A 15,700-nucleotide genomic window follows, 5' to 3' on the forward strand; every position below is an offset into this window, starting at 1 on the left:
TGCGGCAGGGATTTCATCCCGCGTAGCCGTTGGCACCGAGGAGGCCGATGTTGCTGTTTCGGTGGATATCTGCTCCTCTTCGTCGTCCGTCTGGTGTACATCTACTTTGGACCATCTACGACCTGGGGAAATCTTATTAGCAAATGACTTAGGGCAAGCCCTAAATCCGTGCCCCTCCCGGCCACAGATGGTGCATCTCAGACTATTTGGACAATCAGAGGAAACATGACCGATTTCAAGGCATTTCAGGCACTTATGTTCCTGGCAGTCCTTGGCCATATGGCCATCGCTCCCACATCGAGCACAGGTACGAACCTGGCCCGGGTGAGAGATCCAGGCATTTCTGTCGCCAATCCGGATGACGGAGGGAATAGGTTTCGTCACCCTCATCCGGTATTGGCGGTTACCATTGAATACAGTGGGTTCATTCGGGAAGGTGCAGAAGCGACCCTCCAGAACTTGCCCGAAACGCCCCAAAATCGATCTTACAACATTATCGTCAATGTCAAGAGAAACATACTTAACAGTTACTACAGTTAATCCATCAAAATCCGTCACAATACAATTATCAAGCTGCTCCAGTTTGGGCACAAACTCCCGGCAAAGGCACGACGACTTAAACTTCACATCGTACCTATTACCCGGGAGTTGTTGTGCAGCTACTAGATGGCCCGCAGTTGACACTCCCAACTGCTTCAATCTTTGAAATAACCTATCCGGAGAGACTGGGCCGTCGAACCTTAGCTCGACAACACCAGCCCTCCTAACTGAAGTCATAATGAAATGTAAAAATGCCGTCAACTGCACGGCCAGAAAATAAGCAAAGAAAAAGTGAAAAAAGCAAAAGGATCACTGCACTGAGCAGAAATGAAAAAAGAAAAAAGAAAAAAGCACAGACTACTACTGCTAGACTGTACAGAAAAGAAAAAGGCACAGACCACAACTGCTGGACTATGCTGAAAAAAGGAACACTCACCGGACCGGCTCTGAAATACCCAGGGTCCGCGCACTGCACAGGGCAGGCGGGCGTGTTCAGCTGACTGAAGACTGCAGCTCCCTGGGTAGAGGTAGAAGACCAGCCGGCAAGTGACGAAAGTACAAAATGTACAAAGTTGTACCAGGTGAAGCTTGATGTTCAGGAAGAAACCGATGAGCGGTGAACCCAGCCCAGCCGATGAATACCTCCAGAACGGCCAGATGTCGGGAAAATCTTCGAGCAGACCTCCGGAACTCGCTCCTGGTGCCGATGTGAAGGCCAAGAACAAAGATATGTGATCTTAGCCAAAAGGCCGAGAAGCGATAAAGATCAGTATTTTCCACATTACGCAGCCCAAGATAACCTCTCGATCGTGACAGTAAATGAGGACATGACCTTGAACTTTGGCAATTTCTGTTAATATCATGAACAATCTTTCAGTGAGAAATGTTCCCACGGTCGACTCTGCGCAAGTACCTGCGCCGCACTATATGCAAGCCACAAGATGGCGCCCTTCACAATTGCACTGTGTCTACACTCGACACCGCGCCGGAAGTGATCCCACGTTGTGGGCGTGGCGATATAGCACGCTTCCAAGACCTCGTGACAGTGACAGTGTGCCATTGCTTACACTCTTTACTTTTAACGGCAGAACCCGTGATATATCCGTATTTCACATTCAGGACTTGTGAGAAGAACCTATCGGGTTTTAAACTTGAAAGGCCGTGAGGGTGTGCTTCACGGGATCACGTGTTGAATGTACGTGTGAAAGGATGGTTTACTGTCGGCAGTAAGAGCCAAACGATGCAGTTCCAAAATTATTGAAAATCATCCATGAGGCACGCACTTGCCTTTTGCGCTACGTAGAAGCGCGCACCCGACGGCGCATAATAAAAAGCTGAACATGTCAATACACAATGATGAACCAACACATCATTTGTAAACTTGGAAAGTTTGCAAGCACACACTGCGTGCTGAATATTTGATGAGATGAACGGCCCTTAGAACAATGAAAAGAATGCACGTCTGTTGCGTAAGTTATACGCGTTGCATATTTGACGCGCGTTGCCTGGATTCAGGTTCGAAACACAAACATGTCATTATACAGCACCGCAACGGCCGGCACGGCAGGAGTAAAGAGAAAGGCAGGCTGCAATTTGGAGTCGCAAAGAGACACAGACCGGGCCTCGGTTCGAAGGCGGGGCCGACGTTTGAAGGAGGAACAAGCAGGTGGGACTTCGGCAAGGCCGAACTGCGGCGTATCGTTCAATATTGGAATGAAACGAAAAGAGGGAAGCGATCAAGAACGAATATTAATACAGTTCAGAGAAGTAACTAGAAAGATAAACCTAGAAAATAACACAACATCCGAAGTAGCATGGCACAAAGGGGGCTTTCAATTAAACAGCCATCGACCTGTCTCTTCTTTGAAATAGTGGCGGCCCTGAAAAGAGCCTTTGGGTTCGCGGGGCAAGGGGCCCGTCCTTTCAGTTGGAGACTTTGGCGGTCTTCTTGGGCAAGAGGACCGACTGAATATTGGGGAGCACACCTCCTTGCGCGATGGTTACCCCGCTCATCAGCTTGTTGAGCTCCTCGTCGTTGCGTATGGCAAGTTGCAGGTGACGTGGGTTGATTCTTGTCTTCTTGTTGTCGCGGGCAGCATTACCGGCTAGCTCCAAGATCTCAGCGGTAAGGTACTCCATCACTGCAGCCAGGTAGACAGGGGCACCGGCGCCAACACGTTCGGCGTAGTTTCCCTTGCGCAGGAATCGGTGAACGCGGCCAACGGGAAACTGAAGGCCAGCCCGCGATGACCTGCTCTTGGCCTTGCTTCTGGATTTGCCGCTCTTTCCTCGTCCAGACATCTTGAGAGAAATCAGTGTGCAGATCTGTTCACCGGGTCGCAGTTGCGCTGGAATGGTTGCTCCGGGGCCCGCGACACAAGTTATAGCAGTCCAGTGGATTGGCCGAAGCGTACCAACTAGCCAATCACGTCACGCAGCGGGTCCATCGCACGGTTGGATGAGCCGGAGCCCACAGGCCGGGATAAACACAAAATCAAGTCCATGAACGGGAACCAAAATGTAACAAAGCCAAAAGAAAGAAAGAACAGAGAGAAAAGAAAACCGGGTCCACATGAGTTACCACACCCCTGGGGGGGGGGCTGAAGCCGTCAGAAATACAGTTTGTATATTTTGCGACAGGTCCCTCGCAAGGGGAATGCCCGTTTCACGGTGTCTGGACGTTTACACGAGGCACCCTCTTGGACAATCTGAACAACCGTCAAATATCAAGGTCAGAGCGAGTGCGAAAAAGATCAGGAAAAGTTTTCACCTCAACCCCCCCCCATACAAGCACCGTCAAGAGGTAATATCTATTTGCTTGCAGTGTGCGCGATATTCGGAAAAATACCTTTTTAATTACGAGGCACCTGTATTAGACAAAAGGAGACCAAGAACGGGGAAATAATGTACAACAGAATGTCTCAGTGAACCACACCCAACGTCGAAAACAAAAGGGGGAAAAGACTAACGAGGAGCAGAAAAGCAAAGCATCTCTTTCGTGGAGTTGTTTTGGCTCTGAAAAGAGCCGTTTGGTTGGTAGCGGCGGGCTACTTGGAAGTCGTGTACTTGGTGACGGCCTTGGTGCCCTCGCTGACTGCATGCTTGGCAAGCTCTCCCGGCAGGAGCAGGCGAACTGCTGTCTGCACCTCGCGGCTGGTGATGGTCGACTTCTTGTTGTAGTGTGCAAGGCGAGAGGCCTCGGTTGCGATGCGCTCGAAGACGTCATTGACAAAGCTGTTCATGATGCTCATGGCCTTGCTGGAGATGCCCGTGTCGGGGTGCACCTGTTTCATGACTTTATAAATGTAGATGCCGTAGCTCTCCTTGCGACGCCGGTGCCTCTTCTTGTCTGTGCGAGTCGGGGTCTTGGTGTTTCCGGCCTTCTTCTGACCTTTCCCGCTAACTTTAGGAGCCATGCTGGAGCGCTTGAAGTGTGAGAGATCGAGGGATCGAATGAAAAAGCGTCACGGCTACGCCGGCTTTTATCATGGGCGGCGTGGATTCTGAACACGGGCGCATTGTCCACCTTCCCGCCAGTTGAAAAGAGCGCCCCCCGGCCACCCAGGCGTGAAGACGCGCATGGCTTGCAAGGGCAAGCTGAAACTTACGGCAAGGGAAACGCTGAAAGCGGTCGGTCGTTCGTTCGGTCAATAACCGTTCCGTGCAACCGAGTTATCTGTTCTATTTGAATATTTGGTTATTTTCTCCGCCATCCTCTCAAGCGGCTAACGCGGAATTCGTCTGCCAAAGCACAACGCAGCCTTTCGCGTCGCTAACTAAATTGACAAGAGTACCAGTCAGGAAGTCGATCGGACTCCACAAAGGCGAAACAAGGTCGCTTTCAAAGCGAGGGCCGGGGTGAAGCTGTCGGGGAGGGGTCGTCTGATACTGTACGCTCATTCATACCCAAATACGAATAACTACACAAAACTTAAAGGAGAGGGAAGGAAAAGCAGACCAATCACGCCCCGTGTGAAATCGCAATCGGAGAGCCCTTTCAATTTGTTGTATTATTGACTCAACTGTGGCCGTTACTCGGTTGTGTTTAATTTCCTCCCGCCCAGCACCTTTCCCCGCAGACAACTCGAGCAGAATCATTCTCTTTTTGAAGTAGTGGTGGCTCTGATAAGAGCCGTTAGGTTTGGTGGTCGTGGCGCGCCAACACTCAGGCCCGTTCACCGCGAATTCGGCGGGCCAACTGGATGTCCTTGGGCATGATGGTGACCCTCTTTGCGTGGATGGCGCACAGGTTGGTGTCCTCGAACAGGCCCACCAGGTAAGCCTCGCTAGCCTCCTGCAAAGCCATGACGGCAGAACTTTGGAATCGCAGCTCGGTCTTGAAATCCTGTGCAATTTCTCGCACAAGTCTCTGGAAGGGGAGCTTTCGGATCAGCAGTTCGGTGCTCTTCTGGTAGCGACGGATCTCACGGAGGGCAACGGTTCCCGGCCTGTACCGGAGCGCTCTTGCGGGCCGCCTTGGTGGCCAACTGCTTCCTGGGGGCTTTCCCGCCCGTGCTCTTTCTTGCCGTCTGCTTGGTACGAGCCATGATGAGGTGCGTCGGGTGCTTGGAGCTTGACACAAGTGAGTGCAGGGCACGGCAACCCAGCGTCTCTTAAGCCCGGCAACGGCATCCCGGGCCGAAGGCCTGACAATGGACCGCTTTCCGATTGGATAACTCCAAGGGCGGGCGCAGCGCTTGACTGGTCACATGTACACTGAGGTTAATTGGGGGGGGGGGACCGCGACAAGAAGGCAAAGTGCACCGACAGCTCTGTGTCAAGAGAAGAAAAAAACCACCCCCAGCACCACCACCGCCCCAACCAACCACACACGGGCACTTTCACGCTGAGCACAACTCCGCCTACATCGCGGCAACACCCTTCCGCCCGTCACGCGTTCCATCCAGTACTCAACGCTTTCCACCGGTCAGGCCTCAACGACAGTACACACGGACGCGCATCAGTGAAACAGCAGGGCTGTGGAAGTCACTTGGGTATCACGAACACATTACGACAACACGGCTACGTACCGTATATTAAACGGAAAACGCGGGGAAGGACGAAATGAACCGCAACGACAAGGAACGGAGAGGGAAACGTACAAAAAGAAATCCACGGGAAAACGATCGGGGTCATTGATCGAGCTTAAGGAAGGATGGCAATTATAAGCTATTAATTACGAACAGGGTAATCATACAGCAGCTATGCGTGGGAATAAATCTCTTTTGGAAAACTGTCGTGGCTCTGAAGAGAGCCGTTGGTTTTGAAATGGGAATTCGGCGGTCTAGCCCCCAAAGCCGTACAGCGTCCGCCCTTGCCTCTTGAGCGCGTACACCACGTCCATGGCAGTGACAGTCTTCCTCTTGGCGTGTTCGCAGTAGGTGACCGCATCGCGGATGACGTTCTCCAGGAAGACTTTCAGGACTCCACGCGTTTCCTCGTAAATGAGACCGGAGATGCGCTTCACTCCTCCCCGGCGGGCAAGGCGACGAATGGCCGGCTTGGTGATGCCCTGGATGTTGTCACGGAGGACCTTCCGGTGGCGTTTGGCACCCCCCTTGCCCAGTCCTTTGCCTCCCTTGCCTCGTCCAGACATGATGTTCTTGCTCTGTTCAATCGCTAGTGCAAATGATGCGGACGACAAGCCGGCAGAGCAGGTATAACGCCTGCGCGGACGCGGTAGAAGCTGCGCGAGCGTGCGGTCGGGGCGACAGCGCCATCTGGCGGTAAACGGGGGTCAAGAGAGCGAGGTCAAAGGTCCACGGGGGGGGGGACGGACAGAAGGAGAATTGGAGGAGGGGGGGGGGGAGATCGTCATGTGAAAACCCGTCAAAATAAAATGCGATGACGCCAGACAAGAAGTGGGTGTCGTGTCTTTGTCTCTCTCTTTTCCCTGCCACTTTTTATTGGCATTCTTGCATGCCGTTATTGCTCAGAAACATACTGTATATAATGTCCATTTTTGTAAAATGGCCTTTTTTGTCGAAATGTTTCGGAGAGGAAGAAATAGCCGAGAGATAAAGTAATTCAACAAAAATTAAGTCAGTCCGTGTTTTATCTTTTTTTTATGTCCCCCGAAGGGAGTGGGGCCCAATCCCGGATGTACTGCTATACCGGGCCAACCCGTGGCCGGGACGAGGCAAGCCCCTATTCCACAGCCCAAGTTCAAAAATCAGTTTGATAAACTGGCTGTTCAATGAACAGCGTTTCAGATATCACACTGAAAAGAACAGATACTACACATGATCTTAGCCAAATGGCCGAGAAGCGATAAAAGATCAGTATTTTCCACATTACGCAGCCCAAGATAACCTCTCGATCGTTGACAGTAAATGAGGACATGACCTTGAACTTTGGCAATTTCTGTTAATATCATGAACAATCTTTCAGTGAGAAATGTTCCCACGGTTCGACTCTGCGCAAGTACCTGCGCCGCACTATATGCAAGCCACAAGATGGCGCCCTTCACAATTGCACTGTGTCTACACTCGACACCGCGCCGGAAGTGATCCCACGTTGTGGGGCGTGGCGATATAGCACGCTTCCAAGACCTCGTGACAGTGACAGTGTGCCATTGCTTACACTCTTTACTTTTAACGGCAGAACCCGTGATATATCCGTATTTCACATTCAGGGACTTGTGAGAAGAACCTATCGGGTTTTTAAACTTGAAAGGCCGTGAGGGTGTGCTTCACGGGATCACGTGTTGAATGTACGTGTGAAAGGATGGTTTACTGTCGGCAGTAAGAGCCAAACGAAGCAGTTCCAAAATTATTGAAAATCATCCATGAGGCACGCACTTGCCTTTTGCGCTACGTAGAAGCGCGCACCCGACGGCTCATAATAAAAAGCTGAACATGTCAATACACAATGATGAACCAACACATCATTTGTAAACTTGGAAAGTTTTGCAAGCACACACTGCGTGCTGAATATTTGATGAGATGAACGGCCCTTAGAACAATGAAAAGAATGCACGTCTGTTGCGTAAGTTATACGCGTTGCATATTTGACGCGCGTTGCCTGGATTCAGGTTCGAAACACAAACATGTCATTATACAGCACCGCAACGGCCGGCACGGCAGGAGTAAAGAGAAAGGCAGGCTGCAATTTGGAGTCGCAAAGAGACACAGACCGGGCCTCGGTTCGAAAGGCGGGGGCCGACGTTTGAAGGAGGAACAAGCAGGTGGGGGACTTCGGCAAGGCCGAACTGCGGGCGTATCCGTTCAATATTTGGAATGAAACGAAAAGAGGGAAGCGATCAAGACCGAATATTAATACAGTTCAGAGAAGTAACTAGAAAGATAAACCTAGAAAATAACACAACATCCGAAGTAGCATGGCACAAAGGGGGCTTTCAATTAAACAGCCATCGACCTGTCTCTTCTTTGAAATAGTGGCGGCCCTGAAAAGAGCCTTTGGGTTCGCGGGGCAAGGGGCCCGTCCTTTCAGTTGGAGAACTTTGGCGGTCTTCTTGGGCAAGAGGACCGACTGAATATTGGGGAGCACACCTCCTTGCGCGATGGTTACCCCGCTCATCAGCTTGTTGAGCTCCTCGTCGTTGCGTATGGCAAGTTGCAGGTGACGTGGGGTGAGTCTTGTCTTCTTGTTGTCGCGGGCAGCATTACCGGCTAGCTCCAAGATCTCAGCGGTAAGGTACTCCATCACTGCAGCCAGGGTAGACAGGGGCACCGGCGCCAACACGTTCGGCGTAGTTTCCCCTTGCGCAGGAATCGGGTGAACGGGCCCACCGGGAAACTGAAGGCCAGCCCGCGATGACCTGCTCTTGGCCTTGCTTCTGGATTTGCCGCTCTTTCCTCGTCCAGACATCTTGAGAGAAATCAGTGTGCAGATCTGTTCACCGGGTCGCAGTTGCGCTGGAATGGTTGCTCCGGGGCCCGCGACACAAGTTATAGCAGTCCAGTGGATTGGCCGAAGCGTACCAACTAGCCAATCACGTCACGCAGCGGGTCCATCGCACGGTTGGATGAGCCGGAGCCCACAGGCCGGGATAAACACAAAATCAAGTCCATGAACGGGAACCAAAATGTAACAAAGCCAAAAGAAAGAAAGAACAGAGAGAAAAGAAAACCGGGTCCACATGAGTTACCACACCCCTGGGGGGGGGGGGGCTGAAGCCGTCAGAAATACAGTTTGTATATTTTGCGACAGGTCCCTCGCAAGGGGAATGCCCGTTTCACGGTGTCTGGACGTTTACACGAGGCACCCTCTTGGACAATCTGAACAACCGTCAAATATCAAGGTCAGAGCGAGTGCGAAAAAGATCAGGAAAAGTTTTCACCTCAACCCCCCCCCATACAAGCACCGTCAAGAGGTAATATCTATTTGCTTGCAGTGTGCGCGATATTCGGAAAAATACCTTTTTAATTACGAGGCACCTGTATTAGACAAAAGGAGACCAAGAACGGGGAAATAATGTACAACAGAATGTCTCAGTGAACCACACCCAACGTCGAAAACAAAAGGGGGAAAAGACTAACGAGGAGCAGAAAAGCAAAGCATCTCTTTCGTGGAGTTGTTTTGGCTCTGAAAAGAGCCGTTTGGTTGGTAGCGGCGGGCTACTTGGAAGTCGTGTACTTGGTGACGGCCTTGGTGCCCTCGCTGACTGCATGCTTGGCAAGCTCTCCCGGCAGGAGCAGGCGAACTGCTGTCTGCACCTCGCGGCTGGTGATGGTCGACTTCTTGTTGTAGTGTGCAAGGCGAGAGGCCTCGGTTGCGATGCGCTCGAAGACGTCATTGACAAAGCTGTTCATGATGCTCATGGCCTTGCTGGAGATGCCCGTGTCGGGGTGCACCTGTTTCATGACTTTATAAATGTAGATGCCGTAGCTCTCCTTGCGACGCCGGTGCCTCTTCTTGTCTGTGCGAGTCGGGGTCTTGGTGTTTCCGGCCTTCTTCTGACCTTTCCCGCTAACTTTAGGAGCCATGCTGGAGCGCTTGAAGTGTGAGAGATCGAGGGATCGAATGAAAAAGCGTCACGGCTACGCCGGCTTTTATCATGGGCGGCGTGGATTCTGAACACGGGCGCATTGTCCACCTTCCCGCCAGTTGAAAAGAGCGCCCCCCGGCCACCCAGGCGTGAAGACGCGCATGGCTTGCAAGGGCAAGCTGAAACTTACGGCAAGGGAAACGCTGAAAGCGGTCGGTCGTTCGTTCGGTCAATAACCGTTCCGTGCAACCGAGTTATCTGTTCTATTTGAATATTTGGTTATTTTCTCCGCCATCCTCTCAAGCGGCTAACGCGGAATTCGTCTGCCAAAGCACAACGCAGCCTTTCGCGTCGCTAACTAAATTGACAAGAGTACCAGTCAGGAAGTCGATCGGACTCCACAAAGGCGAAACAAGGTCGCTTTCAAAGCGAGGGCCGGGGTGAAGCTGTCGGGGAGGGGTCGTCTGATACTGTACGCTCATTCATACCCAAATACGAATAACTACACAAAACTTAAAGGAGAGGGAAGGAAAAGCAGACCAATCACGCCCCGTGTGAAATCGCAATCGGAGAGCCCTTTCAATTTGTTGTATTATTGACTCAACTGTGGCCGTTACTCGGTTGTGTTTAATTTCCTCCCGCCCAGCACCTTTCCCCGCAGACAACTCGAGCAGAATCATTCTCTTTTTGAAGTAGTGGTGGCTCTGATAAGAGCCGTTAGGTTTGGTGGTCGTGGCGCGCCAACACTCAGGCCCGTTCACCGCGAATTCGGCGGGCCAACTGGATGTCCTTGGGCATGATGGTGACCCTCTTTGCGTGGATGGCGCACAGGTTGGTGTCCTCGAACAGGCCCACCAGGTAAGCCTCGCTAGCCTCCTGCAAAGCCATGACGGCAGAACTTTGGAATCGCAGCTCGGTCTTGAAATCCTGTGCAATTTCTCGCACAAGTCTCTGGAAGGGGAGCTTTCGGATCAGCAGTTCGGTGCTCTTCTGGTAGCGACGGATCTCACGGAGGGCAACGGTTCCCGGCCTGTACCGGTGAGGTTTCTTGACGCCGCCAGTAGCCGGAGCGCTCTTGCGGGCCGCCTTGGTGGCCAACTGCTTCCTGGGGGCTTTCCCGCCCGTGCTCTTTCTTGCCGTCTGCTTGGTACGAGCCATGATGAGGTGCGTCGGGTGCTTGGAGCTTGACACAAGTGAGTGCAGGGCACGGCAACCCAGCGTCTCTTAAGCCCGGCAACGGCATCCCGGGCCGAAGGCCTGACAATGGACCGCTTTCCGATTGGATAACTCCAAGGGCGGGCGCAGCGCTTGACTGGTCACATGTACACTGAGGTTAATTGGGGGGGGGGGGACCGCGACAAGAAGGCAAAGTGCACCGACAGCTCTGTGTCAAGAGAAGAAAAAAACCACCCCCAGCACCACCACCGCCCAACCAACCACACACGGCACTTTCACGCTGAGCACAACTCCGCCTACATCGCGGCAACACCCTTCCGCCCGTCACGCGTTCCATCCAGTACTCAACGCTTTCCACCGTCAGGCTCAACGACAGTACACACGGACGCGCATCAGTGAAACAGCAGGGCTGTGGAAGTCACTTGGGTATCACGAACACATTACGACAACACGGCTACGTACCGTATATTAAACGGAAAACGCGGAGAGGGACGAAATGAACCGCAACGACAAGGAACGGAGAGGGAAACGTACAAAAAGAATCCACGGGAAAACGATCGGGGTCATTGATCGAGCTTAAGGAAGGATGGCAATTATAGCTATTAATTACGAACAGGGTAATCATACAGCAGCTATGCGTGGGAATAAATCTCTTTTGGAAAACTGTCGTGGCTCTGAAGAGAGCCGTTGGTTTTGAAATGGGAATTCGGCGGTCTAGCCCCCAAAGCCGTACAGCGTCCGCCCTTGCCTCTTGAGCGCGTACACCACGTCCATGGCAGTGACAGTCTTCCTCTTGGCGTGTTCGCAGTAGGTGACCGCATCGCGGATGACGTTCTCCAGGAAGACTTTCAGGACTCCACGCGTTTCCTCGTAAATGAGACCGGAGATGCGCTTCACTCCTCCCCGGCGGGCAAGGCGACGAATGGCCGGCTTGGTGATGCCCTGGATGTTGTCACGGAGGACCTTCCGGTGGCGTTTGGCACCCCCCTTGCCCAGTCCTTTGCCTCCCTTGCCTCGTCCAGACATGATGTTCTTGCTCTGTTCAATCGCTAGTGCAAATGATGCGGACGACAAGCCGGCAGAGCAGGTATAACGCCTGCGCGGACGCGGTAGAAGCTGCGCGAGCGTGCGGTCGGGGCGACAGCGCCATCTGGCGGTAAACGGGGTCAAGAGAGCGAGGTCAAAGGTCCACGGGGGGGGGACGGACAGAAGGAGAATTGGAGGAGGGGGGGGGGGAGATCGTCATGTGAAAACCCGTCAAAATAAAATGCGATGACGCCAGACAAGAAGTGGGTGTCGTGTCTTTGTCTCTCTCTTTTCCCTGCCACTTTTTATTGGCATTCTTGCATGCCGTTATTGCTCAGAAACATACTGTATATAATGTCCATTTTTGTAAAATGGCCTTTTTTGTCGAAATGTTTCGGAGAGGAAGAAATAGCCGAGAGATAAAGTAATTCAACAAAAATTAAGTCAGTCCGTGTTTTTATATTTTTTTATGTCCCCCGAAGGGAGTGGGCCGAATCCCGGATGTACTGCTATACCGGGCCAACCCGTGGCCGGGACGAGGCAAGCCCCTATTCCACAGCCCAAGTTCAAAAATCAGTTTGATAAACTGGCTGTTCAATGAACAGCGTTTCAGATATCACACTGAAAAGAACAGATACTACACATGATCTTAGCCAAAAGGCCGAGAAGCGATAAAGATCAGTATTTTCCACATTACGCAGCCCAAGATAACCTCTCGATCGTGACAGTAAATGAGGACATGACCTTGAACTTTGGCAATTTCTGTTAATATCATGAACAATCTTTCAGTGAGAAATGTTCCCACGGTCGACTCTGCGCAAGTACCTGCGCCGCACTATATGCAAGCCACAAGATGGCGCCCTTCACAATTGCACTGTGTCTACACTCGACACCGCGCCGGAAGTGATCCCACGTTGTGGGCGTGGCGATATAGCACGCTTCCAAGACCTCGTGACAGTGACAGTGTGCCATTGCTTACACTCTTTACTTTTAACGGCAGAACCCGTGATATATCCGTATTTCACATTCAGGACTTGTGAGAAGAACCTATCGGGTTTTAAACTTGAAAGGCCGTGAGGGTGTGCTTCACGGGATCACGTGTTGAATGTACGTGTGAAAGGATGGTTTACTGTCGGCAGTAAGAGCCAAACGATGCAGTTCCAAAATTATTGAAAATCATCCATGAGGCACGCACTTGCCTTTTGCGCTACGTAGAAGCGCGCACCCGACGGCGCATAATAAAAAGCTGAACATGTCAATACACAATGATGAACCAACACATCATTTGTAAACTTGGAAAGTTTGCAAGCACACACTGCGTGCTGAATATTTGATGAGATGAACGGCCCTTAGAACAATGAAAAGAATGCACGTCTGTTGCGTAAGTTATACGCGTTGCATATTTGACGCGCGTTGCCTGGATTCAGGTTCGAAACACAAACATGTCATTATACAGCACCGCAACGGCCGGCACGGCAGGAGTAAAGAGAAAGGCAGGCTGCAATTTGGAGTCGCAAAGAGACACAGACCGGGCCTCGGTTCGAAGGCGGGGCCGACGTTTGAAGGAGGAACAAGCAGGTGGGACTTCGGCAAGGCCGAACTGCGGCGTATCGTTCAATATTGGAATGAAACGAAAAGAGGGAAGCGATCAAGAACGAATATTAATACAGTTCAGAGAAGTAACTAGAAAGATAAACCTAGAAAATAACACAACATCCGAAGTAGCATGGCACAAAGGGGGCTTTCAATTAAACAGCCATCGACCTGTCTCTTCTTTGAAATAGTGGCGGCCCTGAAAAGAGCCTTTGGGTTCGCGGGGCAAGGGGCCCGTCCTTTCAGTTGGAGACTTTGGCGGTCTTCTTGGGCAAGAGGACCGACTGAATATTGGGGAGCACACCTCCTTGCGCGATGGTTACCCCGCTCATCAGCTTGTTGAGCTCCTCGTCGTTGCGTATGGCAAGTTGCAGGTGACGTGGGTTGATTCTTGTCTTCTTGTTGTCGCGGGCAGCATTACCGGCTAGCTCCAAGATCTCAGCGGTAAGGTACTCCATCACTGCAGCCAGGGTAGACAGGGGCACCGGCGCCAACACGTTCGGCGTAGTTTCCCTTGCGCAGGAATCGGTGAACGCGGCCAACGGGAAACTGAAGGCCAGCCCGCGATGACCTGCTCTTGGCCTTGCTTCTGGATTTGCCGCTCTTTCCTCGTCCAGACATCTTGAGAGAAATCAGTGTGCAGATCTGTTCACCGGGTCGCAGTTGCGCTGGAATGGTTGCTCCGGGGCCCGCGACACAAGTTATAGCAGTCCAGTGGATTGGCCGAAGCGTACCAACTAGCCAATCACGTCACGCAGCGGGTCCATCGCACGGTTGGATGAGCCGGAGCCCACAGGCCGGGATAAACACAAAATCAAGTCCATGAACGGGAACCAAAATGTAACAAAGCCAAAAGAAAGAAAGAACAGAGAGAAAAGAAAACCGGGTCCACATGAGTTACCACACCCCTGGGGGGGGGGGCTGAAGCCGTCAGAAATACAGTTTGTATATTTTGCGACAGGTCCCTCGCAAGGGGAATGCCCGTTTCACGGTGTCTGGACGTTTACACGAGGCACCCTCTTGGACAATCTGAACAACCGTCAAATATTAAGGTCAGAGCGAGTGCCAAAAAGATCAGGAAAAGTTTTCACCTCAACCCCCCCCCCATACAAGCACCGTCAAGAGGTAATATCTATTTGCTTGCAGTGTGCGCGATATTCGGAAAAATACCTTTTTAATTACGAGGCACCTGTATTAGACAAAAGGAGACCAAGAACGGGGAAATAATGTACAACAGAATGTCTCAGTGAATCACACCCAACGTCGAAAACAAAAGGGGGAAAAGACTAACGAGGAGCAGAAAAGCAAAGCATCTCTTTCGTGGAGTTGTTTTGGCTCTGAAAAGAGCCGTTTGGTTGGTAGCGGCGGGCTACTTGGAAGTCGTGTACTTGGTGACGGCCTTGGTGCCCTCGCTGACTGCATGCTTGGCAAGCTCTCCCGGCAGGAGCAGGCGAACTGCTGTCTGCACCTCGCGGCTGGTGATGGTCGACTTCTTGTTGTAGTGTGCAAGGCGAGAGGCCTCGGTTGCGATGCGCTCGAAGACGTCATTGACAAAGCTGTTCATGATGCTCATGGCCTTGCTGGAGATGCCCGTGTCGGGGTGCACCTGTTTCATGACTTTATAAATGTAGATGCCGTAGCTCTCCTTGCGACGCCGGTGCCTCTTCTTGTCTGTGCGAGTCGGGGTCTTGGTGTTTCCGGCCTTCTTCTGACCTTTCCCGCTAACTTTAGGAGCCATGCTGGAGCGCTTGAAGTGTGAGAGATCGAGGGATCGAATGAAAAAGCGTCACGGCTACGCCGGCTTTTATCATGGGCGGCGTGGATTCTGAACACGGGCGCATTGTCCACCTTCCCGCCAGTTGAAAAGAGCGCCCCCCGGCCACCCAGGCGTGAAGACGCGCATGGCTTGCAAGGGCAAGCTGAAACTTACGGCAAGGGAAACGCTGAAAGCGGTCGGTCGTTCGTTCGGTCAATAACCGTTCCGTGCAACCGAGTTATCTGTTCTATTTGAATATTTGGTTATTTTCTCCGCCATCCTCTCAAGCGGCTAACGCGGAATTCGTCTGCCAAAGCACAACGCAGCCTTTCGCGTCGCTAACTAAATTGACAAGAGTACCAGTCAGGAAGTCGATCGGACTCCACAAAGGCGAAACAAGGTCGCTTTCAAAGCGAGGGCCGGGGTGAAGCTGTCGGGGAGGGGTCGTCTGATACTGTACGCTCATTCATACCCAAATACGAATAACTACACAAAACTTAAAGGAGAGGGAAGGAAAAGCAGACCAATCACGCCCCGTGTGAAATCGCAATCGGAGAGCCCTTTCAATTTGTTGTATTATTGACTCAACTGTGGCCGTTACTCGGTTGTGTTTAATTTCCTCCCGCCCAGCACCTTTCCCCGCAGACAACTCGAGCAGA

The 15,700-nt window shown here is 52.0% G+C and overlaps 2 non-coding genes across 2 annotated transcripts; both read right to left on the reverse strand.

The window, feature by feature from the left end:
- Window positions 1-6,620: 6,620 nt before the first annotated feature.
- LOC147796137 (U2 spliceosomal RNA) lies at window positions 6,621-6,812 on the reverse strand. The gene has a single exon (XR_015428355.1). It is a non-coding gene; the product is annotated as a U2 spliceosomal RNA (small nuclear RNA).
- Window positions 6,813-12,172: 5,360 nt separating this feature from the next.
- On the reverse strand, window positions 12,173-12,365 carry LOC147796138 (U2 spliceosomal RNA). The gene has a single exon (XR_015428363.1). It is a non-coding gene; the product is annotated as a U2 spliceosomal RNA (small nuclear RNA).
- Between the last annotated feature and the right edge of the window lie 3,335 nt (window positions 12,366-15,700).

This window comes from Acanthaster planci, linkage group LG18 (assembly GCF_054643075.1).
Source record: "Acanthaster planci isolate LZ-2023a linkage group LG18, COTS_SCS, whole genome shotgun sequence".
Lineage (NCBI taxonomy): Eukaryota > Metazoa > Echinodermata > Asteroidea > Valvatida > Acanthasteridae > Acanthaster > Acanthaster planci.